Source organism: Puntigrus tetrazona, chromosome 7 (genome assembly GCF_018831695.1).
Source record: "Puntigrus tetrazona isolate hp1 chromosome 7, ASM1883169v1, whole genome shotgun sequence".
Classification (NCBI taxonomy): Eukaryota; Metazoa; Chordata; class Actinopteri; order Cypriniformes; family Cyprinidae; genus Puntigrus; species Puntigrus tetrazona.
This window is the reverse complement of record NC_056705.1, coordinates 5,734,682-5,759,602: the sequence shown is the minus strand read 5'-3', so window position 1 is coordinate 5,759,602 and position 24,921 is coordinate 5,734,682. Positions and strand designations below refer to the sequence as shown.

The 24,921-nt window shown below is 39.8% G+C and overlaps 1 protein-coding gene across 1 annotated transcript in view; it reads left to right on the top strand.

The window, feature by feature from the left end:
- Positions 1 to 24,921, top strand: part of LOC122349004 — a 495,348-nt gene that overhangs the window by 409,556 nt on the left and 60,871 nt on the right. The gene's annotated exons all lie outside the window — the stretch shown is intronic.

Sequence of the window (24,921 nt, the reverse complement as noted above, 5' to 3'; positions counted from 1 at the left end):
TCATCTGGATATTTTTTGTTTTTTAGGACTTAATTTCTCTGCCTGGGTAAATTTGCTCTGTGTTTAGTTTCTGTTTCGCTGACATTCCCGCATGCGCAAAAAACGAATGACGGTTTTACGAGATATCTGTCAAACTGGAAGCTGAGAAATGTGACCGGACGAGTGACGGGAAACACTCTCTGCGCTCGCACACAAACAAAGCCTCGTTAAAAAGGTGCACAAGCGTGCTTTTGTACAAAGAAAAAAAAAGTAGATGGAGTAAATAAGAAGTGTGTGATTTAGCATTTAAACTTAATATGCATTTTGGATACTGATTTAAAAATTCTGAGCCATTTTTTGGGTAAAATCTGAGATGCATGTTCACGGAAAGTAGACTTCCTTTTAATCATTTTTATTGATTTTTCTTTATTTTTAGATAATCATTTCAAATATGCCAGCTCTCTGTTTTAAAGTAGCATGGTTACTGAACGCAGGAGGTTAAGTGTATCATTAGATCAAGAGTATTTTTAGAGAAACTGGTTACACAAACTGGTTAGAGTCGCCGGACTAGAATAATCTACAAGTGTTTATGTGCCTGCAGCGAAATACTGAGCCACGCTATAAAAAGAGAGGGGGAAAGGCTAAGATTGTTGTGTTAGAATTTACATGAAAATGCTTTCATAGTTTTTTGATTTCAGAATTGAATGTTCAATTAGTTTCCTTGTAATCGTTTGTGAAATTTACTAGAAAATTCTGAAAAATAAAGTTTATACACTTAAAAACAACCTTTCTTTTGTGGTTAAAATATTTGTAATAAAATAAATGAATAAATAAAACACATACATACATTACATAATACATACATACAAATATTTGCATGTCCGGCTCAAAATCCAGACTTTATAGCTTTATAGCCCCATCTGCTGAATGTGAGAGTCAAATGTTTTTAACTTTGGCATTGAGGTCTTTATAGTTTGTTACATCTCTTAAAGTCTTTAATTCCTCAAAAAATGCAAGCATATATATATATTATATTTTGAACATCTGTTTATAAATGCAATTTTCTGAATAAATAAGTTTTCCTGATTCTTACAGCACCTTCAGAGTTTGATCATTTGAGTGAAGTTGTAAAGAATTGTGATCTTGATGGATTTAAAATCAGTTCTGTTCCTTGCAGCATCCAGACATCCTGTCTCACTCGACAGCCTTTAAAACATATGAATGTCTTTGTAAACCCTATATATTCATGCTGTTTTATTGTTAATGTAACCATATGTGACCCGGCTCAGTCTGTGTTCTCGCTGAGGCACGGATGAAGTAACCTGTCAGCATTCATGCAAATCTTTGTGTTTTTCTCAAGATGCAAAATATTTCTGTATGGACACACTGAGACTGATTTCCATTCAGACTTTAACTCTTTATTCAAATGGCATCGCAGAGCATGAAAATAACCATAACTCATACAGGGCCTGACGTTAATTATGGAGATTGCGTTTGGGGTTTTTGGACTAATTGTAAGATGCTATGGCATCTGTGACAAGAATTCAAAAATGAAATAAATGTCTAGACTTTCATAACATTTCAAAATATTAACTGGAAAAAAAACCTCACCTGGGAATATAGTGCTACTTGTAGAAACGCCAGGTGAGTATTAAACAGGAAAATTAAATGTTGAATTATTTCTTTGCTCAAACTCGATCGCTGGTTGAAATTACTGCATGGTTTAAGTTGTTGAAGTTGTAAATAAAACCAATATTATTGGAGTGTTTTACAAGAAAGAGCTATTTTAGTATCTCTGTTTTTGTTCTTAATGTTTTTTTATTGTAATACGTTCAGATATCATTTTGTTTCTTACATTTGAGGAATATAGCACGCCATTGATCATAAAGAGGCAAAGAAACAGTAAGTGCTCATGTTTTCAGGCATTGTTCAGATTACTTTTCACAGTTTTAAGTGTGAATATAGTAGCTAAGGTTTTAATAATAATACAAACAAATCAGAAAGAATGAATTTGTGACATGGTCCAGAAATAATGGAGCATCTGCTGTAGATGAATTCTGTTATGAGTAAAGTTTGTAAAGTAAAGTGCATTTCCCCAAGCATGGAAAGCTGCTGTATTTCCCTACAGATGAGCTCAGTTACAGTGATTTTCCTGCTCTGCTCTTTGAATAAAGATCCTCCCGTCGCAGTAAAGTCAGAATGGAAATCAGCCTCGCCGTCTCCACACTGACCAGACTCTCCAGCACTGTGAGTTTAGAGAACGCTGAAAGTATGTTTAATCTTCTGGTTGTGTTATATTTCTCTTGTTTATTTGTCACTTAAAGCTTTTTTCCACCATTTAACCTTTGATTTAAAACTGATATGGTTTCATGCACTGTGAGGGAAAAGCCTTTATTACGATGCATTAAGGTTTTTTATTATTAATTAATGCCTTTTTTATCATTCCTGGTGTCTTTTTCTATCATTATTTCATAAGTCTCATTTCAGACTTTTTTTTGGTCCAGTGCACAAAATGTTCTATCTGTTTGAGTTAATAGAAAATACTGATTTATGCCTTTTTAATATGTATATATTCCAACCAAAAATGTCATTTAATGATGGTTTTATGAATGTATTTCAGTGAAAAAAGCTGTGAGATGATCCTGAACATGTTTCATGTGCTTTTTTTACTAGGTGAGTTTATGACCGAATGAAAATCGCTCTTTTATATTCATATTTCATGCCAATAAAGCAATTTTGAATTGAACTGAAAGTCACATTATTATAAGGTTTGCATTGTTAATTTTGCTTCATAAACTTTATTTTGCCGATCGTCCTCCCACCTCACATGATACCCGATCTGATCCAGAGACTAAACAAAACTTTGTCTGAATGCCGCGCGTCGACAGGGCTTTCCTCGAAGACCTCGTGCTACTTCATTCTCATCCAAGAAGCGAAGAACTGGAGCGAAGCCCGGTGGTTCTGCAGGCAGCATCACGTGGACCTGGCCAAGGTTCAGAGCGACGAGGACCGATACGAGATTCGGGAGACCTCGGCCGCCCTCGGCTTCCAGGACCGGGCCTGGACGGGCCTGTATGATGGGGTGACCGCGTGGCGCTGGTCTTACCGAGACCAGAACCTCGACTACAGCAACTGGGACTCCCTGGAAGACACCAGCTCCAGGACGCAGAGGATGTGTGGTGTGTTCAGAAACACCGGGAAGTGGCACGTCGCGTCTTGTGAGGAACAAAAACCCTTTTTTTGCTACCAAGGTAAGATGTTTCTGTAGGCTACTGCTATCACAGGAGGACACTCTTCTGTAAAATGAATCGCATTGCATCTAAATCTTTACAGGAGATACGATAGCAGGCAAATTTAATTTCGTCTTCACCAGCCTGAGCTGGAGCGACGCTCGGCGACACTGCAGGAGCGAGTTCATAGACCTGGCCTTCGTCGGTGACTCCGCCGATAACGGCGGCCTGGCCTTCCAGCTCAACGTCTTCTTCCATCAGTACGAGGGCTGGATCGGCCTGTCCAAGAACCTGTGGCTGTGGTCGGACCAGAGCCCAGTGACCTGGCCGTCCGTCAAGTGGGCCGACTGGCAGCCGGATAACGCCAGTGGAAATGAGACGTGCGGGTTCGTTCACGAGACCGGACTGATTGGAGACGACGGATGCTCTCATGCCTTACCTTTCTTCTGCAGTGAGTCGAGAAATAATACAAAAATAACGATGTGTAATGTCTTTCACTAAAAAATGACCGCCGTCCCATATTTACGTTGAGACAACTTAAATATCCTAAGTGCCATGAACACAATTTCAGATATTGAAATATTGTATTCATAATCAATGCTACATTATTTTCAGGTCATGTTATCATGCTATCTTAACAAATTACTGAATAATACGTAGTATTATTGATTGATCAGATGAACTGGATATCAATCAATTACTAAATCAATAAACACCGTATTAAAATACATGTGAAATACTGGCAGGATATTAAACCCCTGAACAGCTCCCTTTACTAAAATGTTATTTTAATTACAAATAATAGTCAAGAATATCCATACCACATTGTTTTTTCATGCTGTCTGTTAGTTTGACTATCATTTAAAATAATCGCATGTGGTTTTTCCGTAAGCCAAAAGGGCGAAAATACAGCTGGTGAGATTTGAGATGAGATCAGCCGGATTCCTGAACGAATCTGCCGTGAAGGAGGCCATAGAGAAGAAGGTGAGATGGACCTTCACTTCACGCCGTGTCTATCTGACCTCGGTCACTCATCACAGCTCTCTCTCCAGATGAACCGGATCTTCTCGGGTCAGCGGATCTCATGGAGAGTCCAGTCTGAGGGACGGATCTTCCAGCAGCAGCCGCCCCTCAACCATAAAACATAAGAAACTACACAGCTACCGTTTTCTAGGAATGCGACTAATTTTATGCTATTATAAAAAATCAGATATGTTTAGTTCTTCTGTGTTTAGTTTAGTTTAAAGTTTATTATCATAATTTATATTTTAGCCATTTTAAATGCAGATTAATATCTAGTAATAACATCTAATGTATGTGTTGCTTTTTCCTCTTTTTTGTTCACGTCAGTGTAAACCTAAACTAAAAAACATGTTTTTTTTCTTTTTTTAACAAACACCTTACTCTTCAAATTAAAACAAAAAATAAACGCATTGCCCAAACTGCTTTATGAATTTCTATCAAAATGAGCTAAAAAACATTCTCAATATTGAAATATTTGCCAATTGCTTGCACTTTTCCCATCATTTAAAGAGCTAAAGGACCAGATGACGGATTGGTTGCCTCACGTTTTTATTAAATATTAAATAACCTTCAGCTATAAATCGTCGGATTATAGACATTGTTATGAACGAGGGAATAAGTTGACTGATCAGTGACCTATATGCATTACTCACTGTTATTTTTTCACATGCAAACCACAAAACACAGTACGATTCTACATGTTTTACGATAGTTTGTGAGCCGGTGAAAACGTGTTTACCGAGATGTCTCTTTCAGGGAGGATTCTGCTAATAAAGGGAAAGATTACACTTAATTATACTTAATTTGTTGATGGGTAAACATCATCAGGCAGGGTGCCTTCAGCTCGAAAACAACCCGGTGTTTTTGAACGCCTTTCTTACTCGAGCCCCGTGAAAACACGGCATGTTTTTTTGTTGGTCATCAGCTGAATGGATCCGTCGAGTGTCTGTCGTCAGGATTGTGACACATGACCCAGCTGAGCTGAACAGGACAGGTAGGTTCACATAGTTTCGCTCGGGTGAGCGCTGAAGGAAACTCAAACCAGGCGCTTGTTCTTTTTGCTCTTTAGCGAGTGTTTTTTCACGCACGTTTTCTGCAAGCCTCCTCGGAAACCCCGCGGGACACATGGTAAGCTCGCTTTATTAAATGTGCTTTAAACCTGCTAAATGAACTAAATATGGAGCTGCACGTGTGTTATTAAAGACGAGACAACCGAGCGTTACTTTAAGGCTACATTCATTTTTTTTAATCTTCTACAAAACGCAGAATATGTTGATTGTATTTATTTTTTAATGTTAGCTGATACCTTTGCAGATGTTGACGACGTACATGCTTTAATCGTGTAAAGGGAGAACTCGTGTTTGTTGTAGGCTAGAGCGAAATTCATCTCATCGTGATGATCTCAGATGTCATTAAAATAATGTTCAGGCTTTATTAAAGCTTAATTAGAGTTTAAAGTGCGCGTTGTTCACGGGGACCGGCGCACGTGTGCAGGCTTGCGTACGTCATCCTTGACGTCACGTATTTTGCCTCTCTGCGCGACGTCATGCTTACGTCGCTAAACGCTGCTGCTTTTGCAACTCTTCATGATCACACGATAAACACCACGACCCTAACACGAGTAGAGGTAGAGTTAGGTGATTGATTGCATTAAGAAAGACTGGAGATGTTGGGTTTCTGTTTTATTTTTCTCATTAAAAACAGGTTTTGTAAAATGCTTCACACATAAGAACAACCCCCTCAGTTAAAGCCTTTAGAAAATGGCGGCTAAAACTGTTTGGTTTATGTACATGTCACTAAACTCTTTTTAAGAAAATGACCTTCAGAGATAAGCGCTTGATGCAAATAGATGAAGAGGATTCAGTTTCTAGTTTGTTTTGTTCGGTGTGTTTTTTTCCACAGGATGGTGATTCAGGGTTTGGTGTCTCAGGTCTGATTATGGAGGTGAGATTCTGTGAGTGTGTGTGTGTGAGTGTGTGTGAGAGTGTGTGTGTGTGTGTCTGTGTGTGTGTGTCTGAGTGTCTGTGTGTGTGTGTGTGAGTGTCTCTGTGTGTGTGTGTGTGAGTGTGAGTATGTTGTGTATCTGTGTGTGTGTGTGTGTGTGTCTGTGAGTGTGTGTGTGTGTGTGTGAGTGTATGTGCCAGACTGTCTCTGTGTGTGTGAGTGTGTGTGTGTCTGTGTGAGTGAGTGTGTCTCTGTGTCTGTGTGTGAGTGTGTATCTGTGTGTGTCTCTGTGTGAGTGTGTGTGTGTCTGTGTGAGTGAGTGTGTGTGTCTGTGTGTGAGTGCGTGGAGTGTGTGTGTGTGTGTGTCTGTGTGAGTGTGTATCTGTGTGTGTGTGTCTGTGAGTGAGTGTTGTGTGTGTCTGCGAGTGAGTGTGTGTGAGTGTGTACTGTGTGTGTGAGAGTGTGTGTGTGTGTAATCAAGATGAGGTGTGTGTGTGTCTGTGTGTCTGAGTGAGTGAGTGAAAGGAGTGTGTGTGTGTGTTTATTTTTTAATTAATTTATTTTTTTGTTCTCTATTCTGACGCTGGACGGTTGTAAAGAACATTTCACTGCATGTCGCACTATGTATGTGTGTGTATGTGACAAATAAAAGTTGAATTTGACGTGGGAATGAAGGCGGTGAATGAGGACACTGACAATATCCTGTGATTTCTAATTCGCTAAAAAAAAACATACTAAATTGTTTTTTTATAATTTTATATTTTATCTAAAAATGCATAGCTACTTGTGATGGGTAGATTTAGGTGTAGGGTTTGTACTGTAAAAATACATACAGTTTGTACAGTATAAAAACCATTGATCTTATGAGAAGTCCTTCTTATAAAACTACAAAAACAATCAAGAATCAAGAATAATTAAATGAAACTATATATATGATGATATTGTTATATTATATATATATATATATATATATATATATATATATATACATATATATATATATATATATATATATATATATATATATATATATAAAATAGACAAAGGGTAACTTTTTAATAACTTTTTAATCTTTTTTCCATCCAGTCTTTTGTGATGTTTTTTCTTTTTATTTTTTCATCCAGTTCAAAACTGATTTTTTGCTTGTCTCTTCCAGAACGTGATCAGCTCCCTGAATCCTTTCTTCCAGCCCTCTGTGTATCATTAAAACATGCTTTTTAATCCATGCAAGGATGCTAGAAATTGATCGAAGTCACACTAACCAAACTATGAAATGGAAAAACGATATACAAAATGTATTATTAAAGTATGTTCTATTGTGTATTGTAATAATAGTTTAGTTTTATTGATTTTTTGATGGAATAAGTGCAGTAAAGCGGTGTTGGACCGGACCCGACCGACTTAGGCGCTCGATGTTTGTCTCCTTGCATCCAGTAGAATAGTCTGTATTTCTGATTGTCGCGCGAACACAAATGAGCTTGTGTCAGATTCAGCTCATTATATTCATGCGTTCACGCAGGTTTTCAGGACCGGTGACGTGACACCGTCGCCGAGAACACGTAAAGAGTTTAACCGGCAACGCCTGCAGATCCGCTCCCGCCCGGACTGGCTCCTGTTTCTCCGCCGGAGTTTTATAAAGACGACGCGGCCGCGCGTTGTACCTCGACAGCGCCAGGCGCTGGGGCGAGAGAACGCACACTTTCCAGCCTTTCAAAGAGACGCACGCAGCTGCCTCGGCCAATCAGAACACAAGAAGCTCTCCTCCCTCGGCCAATCAGAGGGACTCCTCTCCGGGAAATTCATCCTATCCAGATGAAGAAATTCTAGCCACGCCCAATCGTAGCGCGCCACCGTCCGATCCTGACAGCGCTCGCCAAACGCCCGCTAAGCAACGGTTTCTTCGAGATCGTCCAGCTCTCCGCTGGTTTCGCCCCACGCCCCTGCCGGCCCAGACGCTCGATCTCTCTGTTTGACCTCAGAGCGCATGAACAGAAGAGCAACGGCCAAGATTCAGAACACTTAATTCGTGTTTCCCCATGATGCTTTGCAAAAATGGAGTCGCTCGAGAGACCGCTTCTGTCCTCAAGCACCTCGAACGGAGACCTGCGAAGAACACCTTCGTATTAGAACTAAGATTGTCTTCGAGTGAAGACTCAAGTGATTTTAGTTCATATTTGTAGCTTTGAGTTCATCGACATACTCTAAAGATGAACACGTAGGATTTATACACAAACAAGTATCAATACTAACATCCTGGCAAGATAGATTCAGACTGGGGTTGGAGCACTTTTTGCAATCGGACAAAGAAAAAATTGCTATATTGTTCTGGATTCACCCTATAATCGTGTGATTTTGAATTAGTTTTGTAGTTGTAGTTTTATTCAATTTTACTGTGTTTTTTTTTATTTATTTTTATTCATTTATTTATTTATCTATCATTAAATAATTTTTTTAGTACTTTAATTTAAAGTAATTAAAAATGATAAATGTTGCCTTTGGCTAAAATAAGGATTTATGTGGGTTTAATGCAAAATAAATAAATATATATTATTATTTATTTATTTATTTAATTTTAATGGAGAGAATTTATTTATTTATTATGCATATAGCTTTTTGTCCAATTACATGCTTATTATAAATGTGTCCTGTGACTTCCACACAGAAAGGGAGTCTGATGACTTTTGGGGTGTTCAGGTCTGTATGAGACACTTTTTGTTTCTTCTTCTTCTGTAGATGTTCAGAGACGTCTCACAAAAGCTGCTCGCAGTAAAGCCTCCCGAGGAGGCTCCAGCAGCCGCCTGCTCTCTCAGGTACTGTACGCTCCCCTTCAGACTCCCTTTATGCCTTCTATTTTCTCATGGTTCTTTCTCAAGGAGTTGAATAGATGTTATTTGGATGATAATATTCAGTTTATGCTGTCCACTGTTCTTCTGCTGGATCAGATCAGATCCAGACACATCTGCTCTTTCATGTTTCTCTCTGCTTTTTTTTATTTTATTATTATTATTACAATATCCAAATATACAGTACAGTACAGTAATAATATAACTTATATTTACACAAAACAAAACACTTTTTAAGTGTATGATTTTGCTATTTTTGTATAAACTTAAAGGTGGTGAACAGAGAGAAACACATGAGGACTAAGTAAAAATTTATTTAAGTGATCACATACATACTTTTAAAATAATAATTAATACAACTAATTATGTATTTATTTTTTATATTATTGAAAATAATAATAATAAGGTAACATTGCCTGATATTTTAATCGAATCATTGTACAAAACAATATTAAAGTTTTGTTATTGGTATACATCTTCATGTCTTTAAATAACTGTCACAGAATTTAATTTTATGCATAAATGCCAGAATTAATTTTTAAAAGTAGTAGAAGCAACATAAAATGTCTAGTTGCTTTTTTTATTTATTTATTCATTTATTCTCATTATTTATAATCTAAGCCACATTATTCCAAAAGACAAAGACGTTTGTTGTATAATGTTTTAATATTTCAACTATTTGGTCCACTTTTTAAAAATCAAACTATGTGCTTGTGACTAAAACAGTTTTCACAATCCACAGCGATTTCTGTGTGTGTGTGCGGATCGTGTGTGTGTGTGTGCGTGTGTGTGTGTGTGTGTGTGTGTGTGTGATCAGATCCTGGCTGAGCTCAAGAGAGACCTGGAGGTGTTTGAGGACGTCCTTCATCGGTCAGGTGCGTTTTTTCATTCTTTCATCATTATCATTTTCTTTTCCTTTATTTTTTCTTTTAAGCATTCTTGGGAATGCAAATTTGTAAAGATTGTCCATGAGGCATTTCTATAAAAAAACAAAAAAACGAGAATTCTGCAGGCATGTTGAATGGATTTGAGTAAGAGTTTTTAAGAGCTAAAGGAGAGTAAGATGTTAGACTGAAGGACTGATGTTAAGCAGGTGGTATGTTTGATTTAGAAACAACCGCTTCTACGTGTTTCAAAAACGTGGCTTTACAGAAAGGTGTGTGGAGGACTGAGTCCGGAGCCGTCTTCAGAGCGAACCGTGAGTTCCTCACAAACACAGTCGAGACGCCATATGAAAGCGCGCTATTTCAGTTACATTAATAAAACACTTCATCAGGACAAAGATTTCTGTGATCACGTTTCTCACAAGTATCTGCAAACAAGTGCCCAGATACAGCACTAGATGACAAGGTCTGTGTGTGTGTTACAGGCCGGAAGACTGGCCCGCAGGGCTCATACTCAGAAAGCTGATAACAAAAACAGTTCAAGACGGGAATAACCTAAATGTTTTTTTTTACTATCATTAATGTGTTGCTATTATTATTATTATTATTATTATTTTTTTTTTTTTAAATGTTTTAAATCGTATTTATTTTAGTTAAAGCATTTAGTTGGGGTTGGCATGTTTTTGCATATTTATTAATCTATATGGTTGTATTAGTCTATAGAGTTTTATTGTATACTGTTTTATCTAGTTACTGTTATTTTAATTAAAGTTACACATTTGTGACTGCAGAAACAAAGAAAGAAAAAAAAGATTTTATGCAACAAAAAAAAAAGACCAAATTAATTTGATGGGTAATAATAAAAAATAATAATAATAATAATAATAATAATAATAATAATAATAAATAATTTAATAATTATATTATTGAAAATGAAAATATTGATAATAATCTATAAAAACTATAATAGTATATAAATAATTATTTGAAATAAACACTGATGTATAAATACTCACATAAAACAGTAGTTAAAAAGGCTGACATGTTCTTCCTCAATGCATGCGCTTGCTGAAGTTCAGGAAGCACAGAGAGATTATTAAAACTGCCTAAGGTTCTGTCGTGGGTGTCAGACGCTCTGATGGGACGCTGAAGAAGGACAGGAAGCAGGCACGACGTGGAATCAGAGAAATCAGCCCCGGTTCACACGCTCTGTCTCTCTTTCACGAGTGTTTGTGTCTCTGCTGATCTTTCAGACCCTGGGAAGAAAATTGAGACAGTCGCTGCTGATCAGAGGAGCTCCAAGGTGAGAGAACACTCCTTCAACACAGAAACACACAGAAAAATATGAAATATTTATATCTCTTTAACTTATAGAGGATTTTTTCTGTGCCTCCCGGAAAGAAAGAAAAGGCAGCTAACCTTACAAATTATGCATTTTATCACATTTATAATATTCTAAGTGAAAGGTTTGACTTAATTTTAATTATACAGATAATTATTAATAAGTCGGAGTACCCCACCCTTATGGACAATGATATTAATAAGACTCGCGACGTCACCCGTTACGGCAGTCGGGGCTCGCCATGAGCCAGGCCTGTGCCAGTCGTATACAGCACTTTGTTGCCGGGTCATGCCCCACTGGACCCGGCTGGCCCCAGCCCAACAGTGCATGGGGGCTATCATCCCGTGGGACCCATCACCTGCAGGAGGGACCGGGTCTGGTACTGTGATTTGGGCGGCAGTCGAAGGCGGGACTCAACCCAAATCCCTGACACAAAATCTGCTCTTAGGGACATGGAACTCTAAAGGAGTCTGAGCGTTACAGGAGGTAGAGAGGTACTGGCTAGAGATAGTCAGGCTCACTCTCCACGCGCAGCTTGGGGCTCTGGAACCCATCTCCCTCGAAGGGACTCTTCACTACTCTGGTGTTGCCTCAGAGAGAGGCGGCGCCTGCGTGGGCTTGCTCATGCCACCCAGCTTAGCCACTATGTGTCGGCTCATTCCTCGCGACCGGGTTGGGGGGAGGATCACTGTCATTTGCGCTCACGGGCCCGAATGGCAATGTAGACTACCCAACCTTCTTGGAGTCCTTGGAGGGGTGCTGGAAAGCTCAACCAGGGACCCCATCGCCCTGCTGGGGACTTCAACGCTCATGATGGTGATGCTAGCTGACACCTGAGGTGCGTGATTGGGAGGAACACTCCTCTGACCTAAAACCTGAGTGGTGTTCTGTGCTAATACGGGTCTGTCATACCGAACACGGTTCAAGCACAAGGGTGTTCACTTCAGTACATGGCATCAGGACACTTAGAAGTGGAGGCCGAAGGATCGACTTTGTGGTTGTATCATCTGATCTCCGATCGTATAGTCTTGGACACTCGGGTGTGAAGAGAGGGGCGGAGCTATGCCAACTGATCACCACCTGGTGGTGAGCTAGATCCGCTGGCGGGGAGGAGGCCAGACAGACTTGCAGGCCCAAATGTACCGTGAGGGTCTGCTGGGAAGACGGCAGAGACTCTCGTTAGGAGATCTTCAACCCCGCTGGCTCAGCAGAACTTTACAGGATCCCGAAGGAGGCTGAGACATTGAGTCCGGTGGTCGTGGCGTGGCCGGGCCTGAGCTGTGGGCGCAGTCTCCGGTGCATGCTGTGGTGCAACCCTGAACCCGATGGTGGACACCGGAAGCAAGGGGGATGCTGTCAAGCTGAAGAAGGAGGTCCCATCGGGCCTGGCTGGCTCGTGGACTCCTGAGGCATCTTGGCAAGCTAACCGCCAGCCTGGCTGGGTTGTGCAGGCAAAACTTGGGTCTGGGAGGAGTTCGGGAGACCATGGAAAAGGAGACTATCGGATAGCCTCAAAGAGGTTCTGCAAACCGTCTGACACTCTCAGAAAAGGGAAGCAGTGCCCCTGCCATCTGTATACAGTGCTGGTGGGAACCTGCTGACTCTCGACTGGGGATATTGTCGCATGGTGGAGGATCTCTCAATCTCGCCAGCGCTCTCTCCAATGAGGGAGCAGAGGCAGAGCAGGAGCTTGGTTCGTGATTGCCAGGCATTGTCAGACTTGTTCCCAGTGCATGTTGACTCTGACAGGGCTGCCCTTGTCACCGGGTCCTGTTCATTATTTTATGGACAGGATTTGTACGCAGCCGTACCTGAGGGGGTCCGTCGGTGACCATGGTGATAGCTTCTCTGCTTTTGCTGACCTACCAAGACCTACAGTGTGCGCTGGAGCGGTTGCAGCTGGAGTGTGAAGTGGCTGGGATGAAAACTCGCACCTCTAAGTCAGGTTATGGGGGAGTTCCTGCCCAGGTGGAGGAGCGGCGTCTTGGGGTCTTGTTCACAAGTGAGGGGAGGAGGAACGAGAGATCGACAGATGGATCGGCAGCTTCTGCAGCAATGGTCGCACTGGTCTGTCAGTGGTGAAGAAGGAGTTGAGCTGCATGGCGCCTCACGACCGGCCGACCTGCTCCTACTCTTGAGCTTGGGTCATGACCAAAGGATGAGATCCTGGGCACAAGCGCTGCACTGAGTTTCTCCGTAGGGTGGCTGGGCGCCCACAGAGATAGTGAGGAGTTCAGTCACCGGAAGGAGTTTGAGTATACCCGCATTGCTCCTCCACACGAGAGAGGCCAGCTGAGGTGGCTCGTAGGCATCCGCTCCGACGCCTCCCAATGAAGTGTTCTGCATGTCCTACTGGGAGGAGCCTGCTGAGCACCCAGGACACTGGGGACTATGTTCCCCAGCTGGCTTGGGAGTGCCTCATGTGTTCCTCGAAGAGCTGGAGAAGTGTCTAGGAGAGGGAAGTATGGGGCATCCCTGCTTACACTGTTTCCACCGTGACAGCCCTGATGTTTGAGTAGAAATGGATGGATGCATTATTAATAATTATAACAAAATATCAACGTGACTTTAGGCAGATAAAAATATTTTGATTTCTATTTTCTCTGCCCAAGAAAAAGGCAACTGAATCCAGTTAAAAAATTCTCATAATTAAATTAGTGTTTGAATAATATTAATTATTATAACTAGTTATTTGATATAATCTCTACTTTTAAGATACAATATGCTGTTAGTTTTTATTCCTTATTTTGTAAGAAAAAACAGACCTTATAAAGTGTGAGTTTTTAATAATCACGTATTTTGTCTGATTTATTTATTTTCTCCGACTAATTACACTTGAGACACGAACCTGAAACTGGGAAACAAACATGCAAAGTGCAGTGTCTGTACTGTAATAAACAAACAGTATCTGTGACCAGGATAAAACTGAGAAGAACCAAGAGTCTTAGACTAAATACAAATGTCCGAGACGAGGGTCAAAGGTCAGACTTCTCCAGGAATAAATCTCAAACTTACATGGATCATAAGGAAAGAGCGTTAGAGTGATGTTTGTGTGTGTGGTGCCTGCTCTTTTGATGCACTTGACCTTTAGTCTTTCACCAGAAGAAGAAGAACAGAATGGCTGTGAGGCAACTAAGAAGCTCTTTTTGTTTGTGAATCAAGATTTATCTAGTGATTTGTGATTCTGCGTTATAACATTGGCTTTTTCTTTCTTACAGAAGAAATCTTCAAAACCCAAGTTTATTAAGTACAATCGCAGAGGTCAGAAGGCTGCAAACATCAGCCATTAACATCTAGGATGCTTTAAATTTAATTGAATAAAAAAATAATAATAAAGATAATATTTATTCTTGGCAAAACAATGAACATTCTGTTTGTTTTTGTATTTTTCTAGGTGAAATCGCTGAAGCTTCAGTTAAACTCTCTCTCCAGACCATAAGGTTTGTCACTTTTAATAATAATCTGTTTATTGATGCTGGAGATGAGCAACCTTTGAACCCGCTTTTCATATCAGGATGATTTAACGCCGTCGAAACACTCAGACCTCGAGAAGACTTACAGAAGATCAGTGAGACGACACGACATTTATAAACATATGCTGGATTTTATGATCACCAGTACTGTTTACTGATCTTTATTCTGTTCATGTTTTTGTGTACAGCTGCAGAAATCCGCTTCCAGAGACCGCCGGCTGTGATCGCTTTTATTCTGCTTTTGCATGTTTATGTGGGAAATATCATGCTTTCAATTTTAAAGCTACATTATGAATCCATAAACCAACAGGAAACCAGTAGTAAAATGTTTAGACAGGATCATTTAATACTAGTTTACTCCGGTGTTACTTACAGTGGCTTTAATAAAAAATAAAAATCACAAAAACATTTTGTTACATATTATTATTAATGTTTTCTTGTAAATACAAACAAGCAAACATTAAACAAAGAGCTATATAATCATATATTAACCAGATACACACACATTATTGACACATATATATATATATATATATATATAATTTTTTTTTTTCAGCCAGCTGTGTGCTACTGGAAATACTGGAATAACTAGAACTAAATAAAAAACCAGCTATTATCGTGGATAAAATGATGCAATCACACAACAAAATTCACATTTTTTTAATAAAGTATGTGCTTTGTCTGCTGGTTTCCTTCAGGATAAGGCTCCAGTGGGTCTCAGTGGAAATCCATGAGTGGTCCTCCTGATCCAGTCCAAGGTGTTTCCACTGATCCTTTAGGGGTGCAGAGAAAGGAACAGAAATAAAGACACTTGATTTTATTCTAAGATTATTTGTGTTTGAATCTAAAATATGTTCAAAACGTGTGTGCGCGTTGTTTTCAGTTGTCCTCTAAAAGATCCCTGGAGGAGACGAGGATCTGAGCGTCGTCCCACTCCAGTCATCAGGTGAAACACACACACACACACACACACACACACACTCACTCACACTCATAGCAACACACACACACACACACACACACACTCATATACAGCAGATGTCCAGCAGATGTCCTCAGCTGCAGACGGGGTTCAGCACTGAATCAATGAATCAAGTATCACTCCTTCCGAGACTCACACACACATCATGTTGTGTAGATCCCAGACACGGACACACCTGGAGTGACGAGGAGACGGAGGGAAGCGCCAAGGACAGGTCCACATCCTGCTGCTTTCTCAGATTTTGAATGCGCATTTACTCGCTGTTAGTTTTATTCTGATGTTTTTAACAGGTGCCAAAAAGAAAGTAAGGGGGAAGTTTGTTCCACAGAGAGGGTTTATCGTTTATCTCTTAGTGAGTCCTGACCTGCAACATCTCTGTGTGTACCTCATATTATATCATGTGTATATATAATCAAATGCTCTTCTTCTTCTGGTGTGTCATAACAGGCGACAAGACTAATCACTTAGCCAAAGGAGGAGATACTCAACCTCTAGGTGTACGCATCATCTACAAAAACAATATTTACTAGATTTTTAATTTATTTTTATTTATTTAATTTCAATTTAGTAAAAGATGGCAGTGCTATTTTTTAGGGAATTTATATAGTTTTATTTTATTAAATGTTTATATAGGAATTTGTAAATGGAATTCTGTTCATTTTTACAAAATTTGTTCTTGTTTGTTTTCAGGTTTTTTGTTAGTTAAACTATGAATGTATGCATGGAAATAAAAAATATAAAATTCTACAAAAATATTTAAAATTAAAACTGTGTTGTAGATAAGCTTATTTTTACTGTTTATTTTTCATTATTAGAGAGCAGGTATACATATATATATATATGTGCGTATATGTATGTGCAAAGTACGTTTTTTCAGGAGACTGCTGACTCTGAGCTGAAGGAGTTTATGGATTCAGTCCTCGTCCAGACCTGAAGGCTTGTGAGATTCCTGGCTGTGTGTGTGTGCGGTTCGTGTCTGTGTCTGTGTCTGTGTGTGTGTGTGTGTAACGTTGACTGTGTTTAGGATGATTTAGGGGTTTGACGATCCGGCTTTCAGAGCTCCAGAGATGAAGGTACAGCAGACGTGAGTTCACGCAGTAGAGCATGGCTCTGATTCTCCGCTCTCTTCACCTGCCTTCTCTGTGTTTTCAGGAAGACCTTCTCACGAGTTTTTCACCCGACCTGCAGGTTCAGTCTCTCTTTCTCACAGCCTCATATCTCCGCTCCCTTCAGAAGTGATTATTGCTCACACGGACTGTCTCTTTTTCTAGAGTTCATATTCATATAATGGTTTCATGGAGCCTGCCCGCGGGATTCAAGGTAAGAACCGCAGTAATGAAGAAACATACCAGTGAAATACAGTTGAGACTTCTGCATCGGTGTGTGCTTGTTTTCAGGCTACCGATCTGGTTTGATCTCTTCACAGCGGCAGACGGCTGGGCAGGAAATGGTCTTGAGATGACACCGGCCGGGTGAGTCTTCGGTTCGCCATCCTGGATTTTAATTGCTTTAATTCCATTTCTTCACTGTTTGCTCAGAAGAAATCTCTAAAGCTAAAGTCCCTCGTGATTCACTGCATTCAAAGGGTAAGTCATCAAACTCAGAGATTATTTACATTTTATTTAAATTTATAGCACTTTATTTTGTCGTTTATATCATTTTTTTATTTACACAATTTCAAATTAATTTTGCTATTTTATTTTTGGTCGTTTAGTGATTTTCGTTGAATTTGCCATATTTCTAAATATAATATTAATATTAACAATATTAAAAACTAATTTATAACATATAGTATAACAGATTTTAATGTAGTTTAATATTTCATTCATTTTTATCTCAGGATTTTTCATTTCAATTTCACCAAAGTAATAATTGTATGTGTTTTATTAGCTTTTTGTATATACTAGTAGATACTATTAATATTAGTCACATTTTATAACACACAAAGTAATATCTTTTTATTCATTTTATTTCAGTTTGCTAATTTAGCCTCTGCTAAATTCAATTGAATTTAAACATTGTCTCTGATTTAAATAATCTTTTTCTTTTCTATTTTAGTTAATTTAACCATTTTTTTATTTCAGGTTACAATAGTACAGTTCACAACAACAGCTCTAGTTTGCAATACTGCTTCATTTCAAAACATTCTACCATTTATTGAATATTAATTGATCTACGATAGCAGTAATTGATATTTTGGCTTAAAAGAGCACCTGTGTACGTTTTGGTAGGGTATGAAGAGCCTGAGACTGGCAGAGCAAAGATCATGACGCCAGAGGTGAACAACCTGCCATTCACTGCTTTTGGGACGCTTCTTCATCGTAGTCCATGTATAATCCCATCTGGATGTCGCTTGTGTTGGTGCTGAAGAAGCCTCCTTCTCCTGAAAGTGCCGCGCTGTCCCATCGTAGAGACTAAGCGTGAGGGCTTGACTTCTTCTGAATCACTGAACGTCACATTTCTGACCAGATGGTGTTACGTAAGATGTCTCCAGAGCCTGAAGATGCCAGTTCCTCTGTAGAAGCGAGCAGATCTGTTCAAGGCTGAGACGCCGGAGCCGGGCGGAGGAATACAATTCCTCGTAACTTTGTTTCACCGGCGATTTACGTTCACTAAACCGCCTGACGCCAGCGTTCCTCTCACGCAGGACAATAAAACCACAGAAAGAGACCCCACACGCCTCCGCAGAGGGTCAAAGGTAACTGCGCACTGCCTTAATCCACAAATCGACCCAATTAATGACCTCATATAATCCATCTGTTTGCGCTTTTCTCAGAGTAAAGATACGGAGGCTTCCTGAAGAGTTTCTGGATCCCCGAGCCACGCCTGGAGACTTCTACCTGTCTGATAAAGTACAAGATCTTGATCATTTTCATACGCTACCATTTCAAACTAAAGAAGTGTCTTTACCTAATTGACTTCATTTATTTGACCTAAAAATATTAAATAGTATATTTTAATTTAAAAAAGCTGTTTTCTATGTGAACATCTGTTAAACTTAATTTATTTATGTGATTTAAGCGCTGAATTTTCAGCATCAGTACTCATATGATCTTCATAATCATTCTAATCCACTGATCATTGCTCAAGACATTTAGTATTACGTTGAATGTAAAATAGAAATCTTTTGGATCTTAGTAATGCATTTCCTGTCCCCTTTGGTCACTTTAATGCATCCTTGGTGATAAAAAATCACATTTCTATACATATTTGATTATGTAACATAAAAATATGGCTTCCAAATAATCGGGCAAGATATTGTTATTGCCGTGAATCATTTCTATGTTTCTCTGTGCAAGGCTGAGTGGATGTCAGCTCAGGCTGACAAGGAAACGACTGAGAGTTCAAGAGGAAGAGCAGCAGTAGGAGGGAAGAGGATGATGGCGGGCTTGGCTTGGCCCAAATAACTCATCTTTCCTCATCATGCCCAGCTTATAGCATTACTGATTATGTCTGCAGATTGTTTCATTTATGCTTGGATTTTCTTGAGGTGATTTGATGTGTCATTGTCAGGACACGGACAGTCTGATGGAGTATCACAGTGGGAGTGTGGAGTCAGCTGCAAAACATTCATTAACTCAACACAATACACCAGATCTGGAGCCGCTTAACATTCAGTCTATGTTTTCAGTTTGGGATGAAATACTCCAAGCAATGAGACGACTGTCAGCTCTAAAGAAGAAGAGACCGTAAGACTTCACTGTGTGATCTTCACACATGATAGATTTGATTTAATGCACAGTGGAAAGTGTCTCTACAGTGTCTGTAGTCTCCGGTTTTTCTGTGTGTCCCGCTGATCGCTTAAAGTTGTGGCTGATATGTCCACCGCGTCTCGCGCGGTACCTGAAGCTCTTCATGGAGCGGCCGCAGCGTTTCTACCAGCACGCATGATCTATACGCATCGCCACACCTCAGCAGCTTCCACCACCAACGAAGATCGCGAACATCACGGAGGCACTCACGGGGCGGGAGTGGAGCGGCGGCCATCGCGGGCTGGCGCTGGTGCCCGCTACCTTCGAGCGTCCATCATCATCTCGGCTATCGGGCTGGGGCGGCTACAGCGATGGTGATCACGCCAGCCCGCCACTATCTCAGACACCATCAACAACATGCACGCACGCATGGCCACGCCAACCGCTTATCTCTCTTCAGAAGTTATAGGTGTAACAAGAAATCCCCAAAACTGGGCGCTGTGTGCAAAGTTTACGCCTCTCAAAAGAAAGTGTTGACCAATCCCGGCGCCTCTCAAGCATTAGCGCTTGCTGGTGCCGTGATGCACTGTGAGGGTAAACTGCTTTAAAAACTAAAAACAGCAGCTTCTTCTAACCCTGGTGAAAAACAGGGCTGTGTGTGTTTTCTAAGCTGAGATGCTGGTTTGAGTTTGGTTTAAGGTGGTCTCTTTGGCTGGTTATTAATAACTTTAAGACTAGCTTAAATCCAGCCTTTTTGAAGGGAACGCTGTGTACAAAGCAGCACTGCGCTCAAAAACACTGCTTTAACTTTGATTAAGTCGATTTTTCCATCTCTATTAACAGATATTTGTTCTTGTTTCTTTAATCTGATAAACTCTTTTCCACCAACTTCACTACAGGCAAAGGTGTGTAGGCTCCCTGAAACACCAGGGCCCTTGTCTAAAAATGGTTTTGAAAAATAGATTTGTTTCCGTGCTCTTATGCTCATGTAACGTGAACGGCTGCATAGCATTGCTGAGATAAAAAAAAAAAGAAGTTAAAAGCTTTCAAAAGAGCGTATTTCGTGATGGAGTGAACCAAAAAAACGACACAGATTTAAATAGACTCCCCAGAAGTTCACGAAAGCAACTGCTTACGCTTTAGTCTTTAGGGTCTTAAAGTCTTATGTGCCTTGAACCAAACTGCAGATTTAAATTAAAAACAATGCCTGCTAAATCAGGCGAACACGGCTCCATTTAACCCAAACAGGCAAGGCATCGCTGTATTATTATTATTATTATTGGCATTATTATTATTATTATTATGCAACTACATTGTCTTAATGACATATATATGTGTACATTTATGCATATGTTTAAACGCTGACTGAATAAAAGTGCTTAAAATATTAAATCATATATATATATATATATATATATATATATATATATAGTTTAATGTGATTAACATTATTAACTAGCTTGTTTAACATGTTTTGCTGTTTTTTAACTAATGGTAGCTTATTAATGAGGCATCATACAAATACATATTTGTATTTATTTTAAACGTATTTTTAAATATTTCTTCGCTGTTTGAATGCAGGACCGTAAGAAGACTGAGCCTATCATTATGGACCACGAGGCCCAGTTGGTGGAAATGCAGCGCTGTCTGGCGTATTCGTCATCGGCCTTGCCGACTGGCGCTCATCCGCTGCCGCGACGGAACAACTACTACACGGCGACTGGGAGGTGCGCGGCCCTGGCAACCATCAGCCTGGCCGTCAGCGACCCGTGGATCGAGCCAAGAGGTCATCCACTACACGCTGGCCAAGCTAGCCAGCCTGCAGAAGGGAATAGACAAGCATCGTACCAAAGACCCGGCGAGGTGAAGAAGGGCTGCGCGAAGGAGGTGACGGCGGAGGTGCGCAGTCTGGCCAAACAGCTGCACGGCGTCTGGCGGAGCTCAACTCCATCCGAGAGCATGCTCGGATTTGAGGGAAACATCTGAACGATCCGGGTCATTTCATACTTCCCATTGGCTGTCGCTGCTCATTTGCATAAACGGGAACGCCGAGGTGCGAAAGGCACACTTAACCCGACTTCGTGGTCGAACAAGCGCGTAAAACAAACGAAAGCAATCCATCCAGAGACTTCTGAACCATCATTCGAATGGCAATTGCTTGTAATTGAGTCGCTTAACACCTATTTTCAATTTACAGAACAACCCGTGATATATTTTAATGAGTCGATTCGGGAACGCGGCTGGTTTGTTGCTCAAGTACTTCAACGCTTCAAATCTAATTGACCGGGAGTGGTATTCAATGTTATGCTTTGCAGCAAATCACTGTCAGTGTGAACACATCTACAATATTTAATTCATAAATCAAGGCCCCGCTTAGTGAAGGAAACAAGAACTTCCATTCAACATGATAAAGTTATTACAAGAACACATATTTAAGAGACCTGTAAAGAAGCAAGAGCCATGTTTCTTCCAGTTTGAACCATGATTGCTCTACGACCAAAGTCTAGAAGAGCTTGATTTTTTACGAAAGCCCTTTGCCTGGGCTTACGGGAACGAATGCGACATTGACATTTTTAACTGTGCACAATGTCTACATAATAATTGCTGGATGAAGTAAGAACGGGTTTCTAAATTATTTCTATCTGCCTTTTTGTTTTCTTATTTTTTGTGTCACATTTATTGCAAACACGGGAAATGAAGTCACAAATTGCATCACAATGCTTTTGTATTGTACAACTTCTGCTGTAGTCTGTGGTTCAACAGTTCAATCATTTTTTGTATAAGGTGAGGATGAAGCACAAGAATTGCTTTTACTCATTGGATGAAGTATTGTTTTTAACTTGCTCTTGTTTTGCACATTAACTACCCTAAAGCTAAGCAAAAAAGTTATTTCACGTGTTGTGCGATGCTGTAACGAAGAATGCGGGATATGGGTATACTGTAATAAAACAGTTTTAAACCAGTCACTTTGCTCTCCGGGTGCCCACTTCGGGTCAGCCGCCCAAAGCAGTGAGGAAACATCAAAGCTCTCGAGATCTGGGGAAGAAAACCACCGTGTCGTTGGAAACACGCCCCATGATCATGTGCTATTTTCTGGACAAGAGCCGGTGGACTTTTGACAAGTTCGCTCTAACTCGTTTGCTTTGAAACGATTTAAAACACCAGGTTCTGTCTTCTTTTGTTCTCGTCCGTCGGCTTTGAGAATAGTTTAAGGACGAGAAGTTGAGGTAAGCGCCGTTTGTTCTTGTGCCGTTAAAACTAATCTTTAAGGGGCCAAAGAGGAAACGCCGACGGCTGTGGGAGTTTTATGAGTTTGTGATTTAAATCTTTGAATGTGTTGCTCGCAAACTGAACGGATTTCCGTTCAACGCGCGTGCCGCCATAACTCTGCTGCATTCCGTCGCCTGAGGCGAAAGAATCGGGACTCTAGCTCCTGAATATTAATTAGCCCACGTAATTAATATTCATGAGCCGAGAGCCTCTCTTCTGCAGGACGCGTTAATTCGTCAGCTAGCCACGCCCTCGCAGCTCAGCTAATCAAAGACGTGTACCGTGACGTTTTTGTTTGTTTGTACTTTAACAAAAACGATTGAATAGCACGTTATGTAAGGTCACCGTACAATATTGGTGCATTTTCACAATAAATAAACTACCATATAGGCTTTTTTGTCTTTAAAACTGGCTGTCAACATAAAATAATTCTACATATTTGAAAATGCCACAGTTTTCATTGAATATGAAGACTATATTATTAAATTTGGCTAATGTTACTCGTATTTGGACACCGCTTTGTTCTCTATATAATGTGGTACCCTGTCCTACATTATAACCTTAACTTATGTAATTAATATTCAGGAGCCATTGCTTTACTCATGCGCTAGCTGGCCAATTACAGGACAAAAATAGTTAGGTGCATTAGTGTCTTGAGTGTTTCTCATAGCAGATAGGTCAGACTCAATGTGTGTATCCATTATCAGTGCTGGACTAACAGTTATTACAAAAACTAAATCAGTGAACAGAAGTGTTTTAGGTGTGTCTGTTTGCTCATTTGAGTCGGATTTCCACTTTGCCGTTAGTTGCGAGCACACGCATGTGACGTTTATACTAAGAATGCTAAAGTCAGAGGCGTAAAACAATAGCACGTGGACAGGTGAATAGCCTCCGAGCAGGTCAGTCCTGGGCCCAACCGGTCTGTGTTTCAATGAGGCCTCTTTAATTAAAGGTCATTGCTGTTGTCATCATTACACTTACTGCTTGGAGTGCTTTGTTCAGCAGGACGGTTCGAACGACGTAGGTGATGCAGAAACTCCATCCTTTAAGCCATCTTCATGTGTAACGCTCACCTGAAAGGGCGCTTTGGTTGAGATCCAGCCGCGGTGAATTCAAACTCTATTAAAAGGAAGCTTAATAAATAATTATCCACTCCCAGAATGCTCTAATCATCCTTTATTAAAAGTTATGTCCAACGCGCATTGAATTTTCAGTTGATGTGCATTAGTCTCAATAATCCTCAAACTCCAGGTGATCATAACACAGTAGCTTTCTTTTTTTTTTAAGAAAATGCAAACAAAATGTATCGTAAAATGACTTGAAAGTGTCATAAATGTCATTAGCAGTAGTGTTGATGATAAGCTCAAGTGTCAAGTAGAGCTCGCCCATACCACAGCTTCAGTTAATAACGATGGCAAACAGGTGAGGCTTTTTGTTTGTGGTCACTACTTATTATTCTAGGCCGTGGTTTTGGCTTTCTGTATTTATTTTATTGCTGTTCAATCAGGTCAACCTTGTTAGTCCTTGAAGATCCGGTTTTCTTCTGAAAATCCAAATCTAGTGTTAAAGCTATGGTTTTGTGAAAGTAACATGGCTGCATGTTTGAGAGTGTGTACATGTCTTTGACTTGGCAAGTCTCTGCCAGTAGGACACACCTGCCAGGACAGGAGAGGCAGCAGAGAGCCAGGAACCCTGTGCACAAGCAGGTCTGAGCTTCTTCTGTTTAACTGAACAAATAATAGCTTCTTCAAGTTAGTACTAATGTTATCTTAAAAATAAAACTCTGTTGTGATCGATATACCACGTGGCCATAGTTTTTGTCATGCACTGGTACATTTCAGACATTTAATTGTTTATTTTATTGCACTTCAGCCATTCTATCTGTAGATTTTAATTATACATACATCTTTAAAAGCTGCTTTCATATTCCTATATTCTGAGGTTTTATATGAGATTGTTATGTTTCTTGACAGTATTTACAATTATTTAAATAAAAATAAAATCAAATTAATTAAATTAAATAAAAAAGAGATCCTTTCTGATAAACTTGCCTGGTTTTATTATTTATATTTATTATTTTTATTATTATTATTGTTATAATTTATAAGTCTGTAATTTTAAGTATGAGAAGTTTATTTTGTAGTTGGAATTGTATTATTGATAATTATGATGTAACATATTATTTATGTTTTATATTTCAATTTCAGGATCCTGGAATAATCATGTAAACGATTCAAAAATTAAATCCATTCAGGCTTT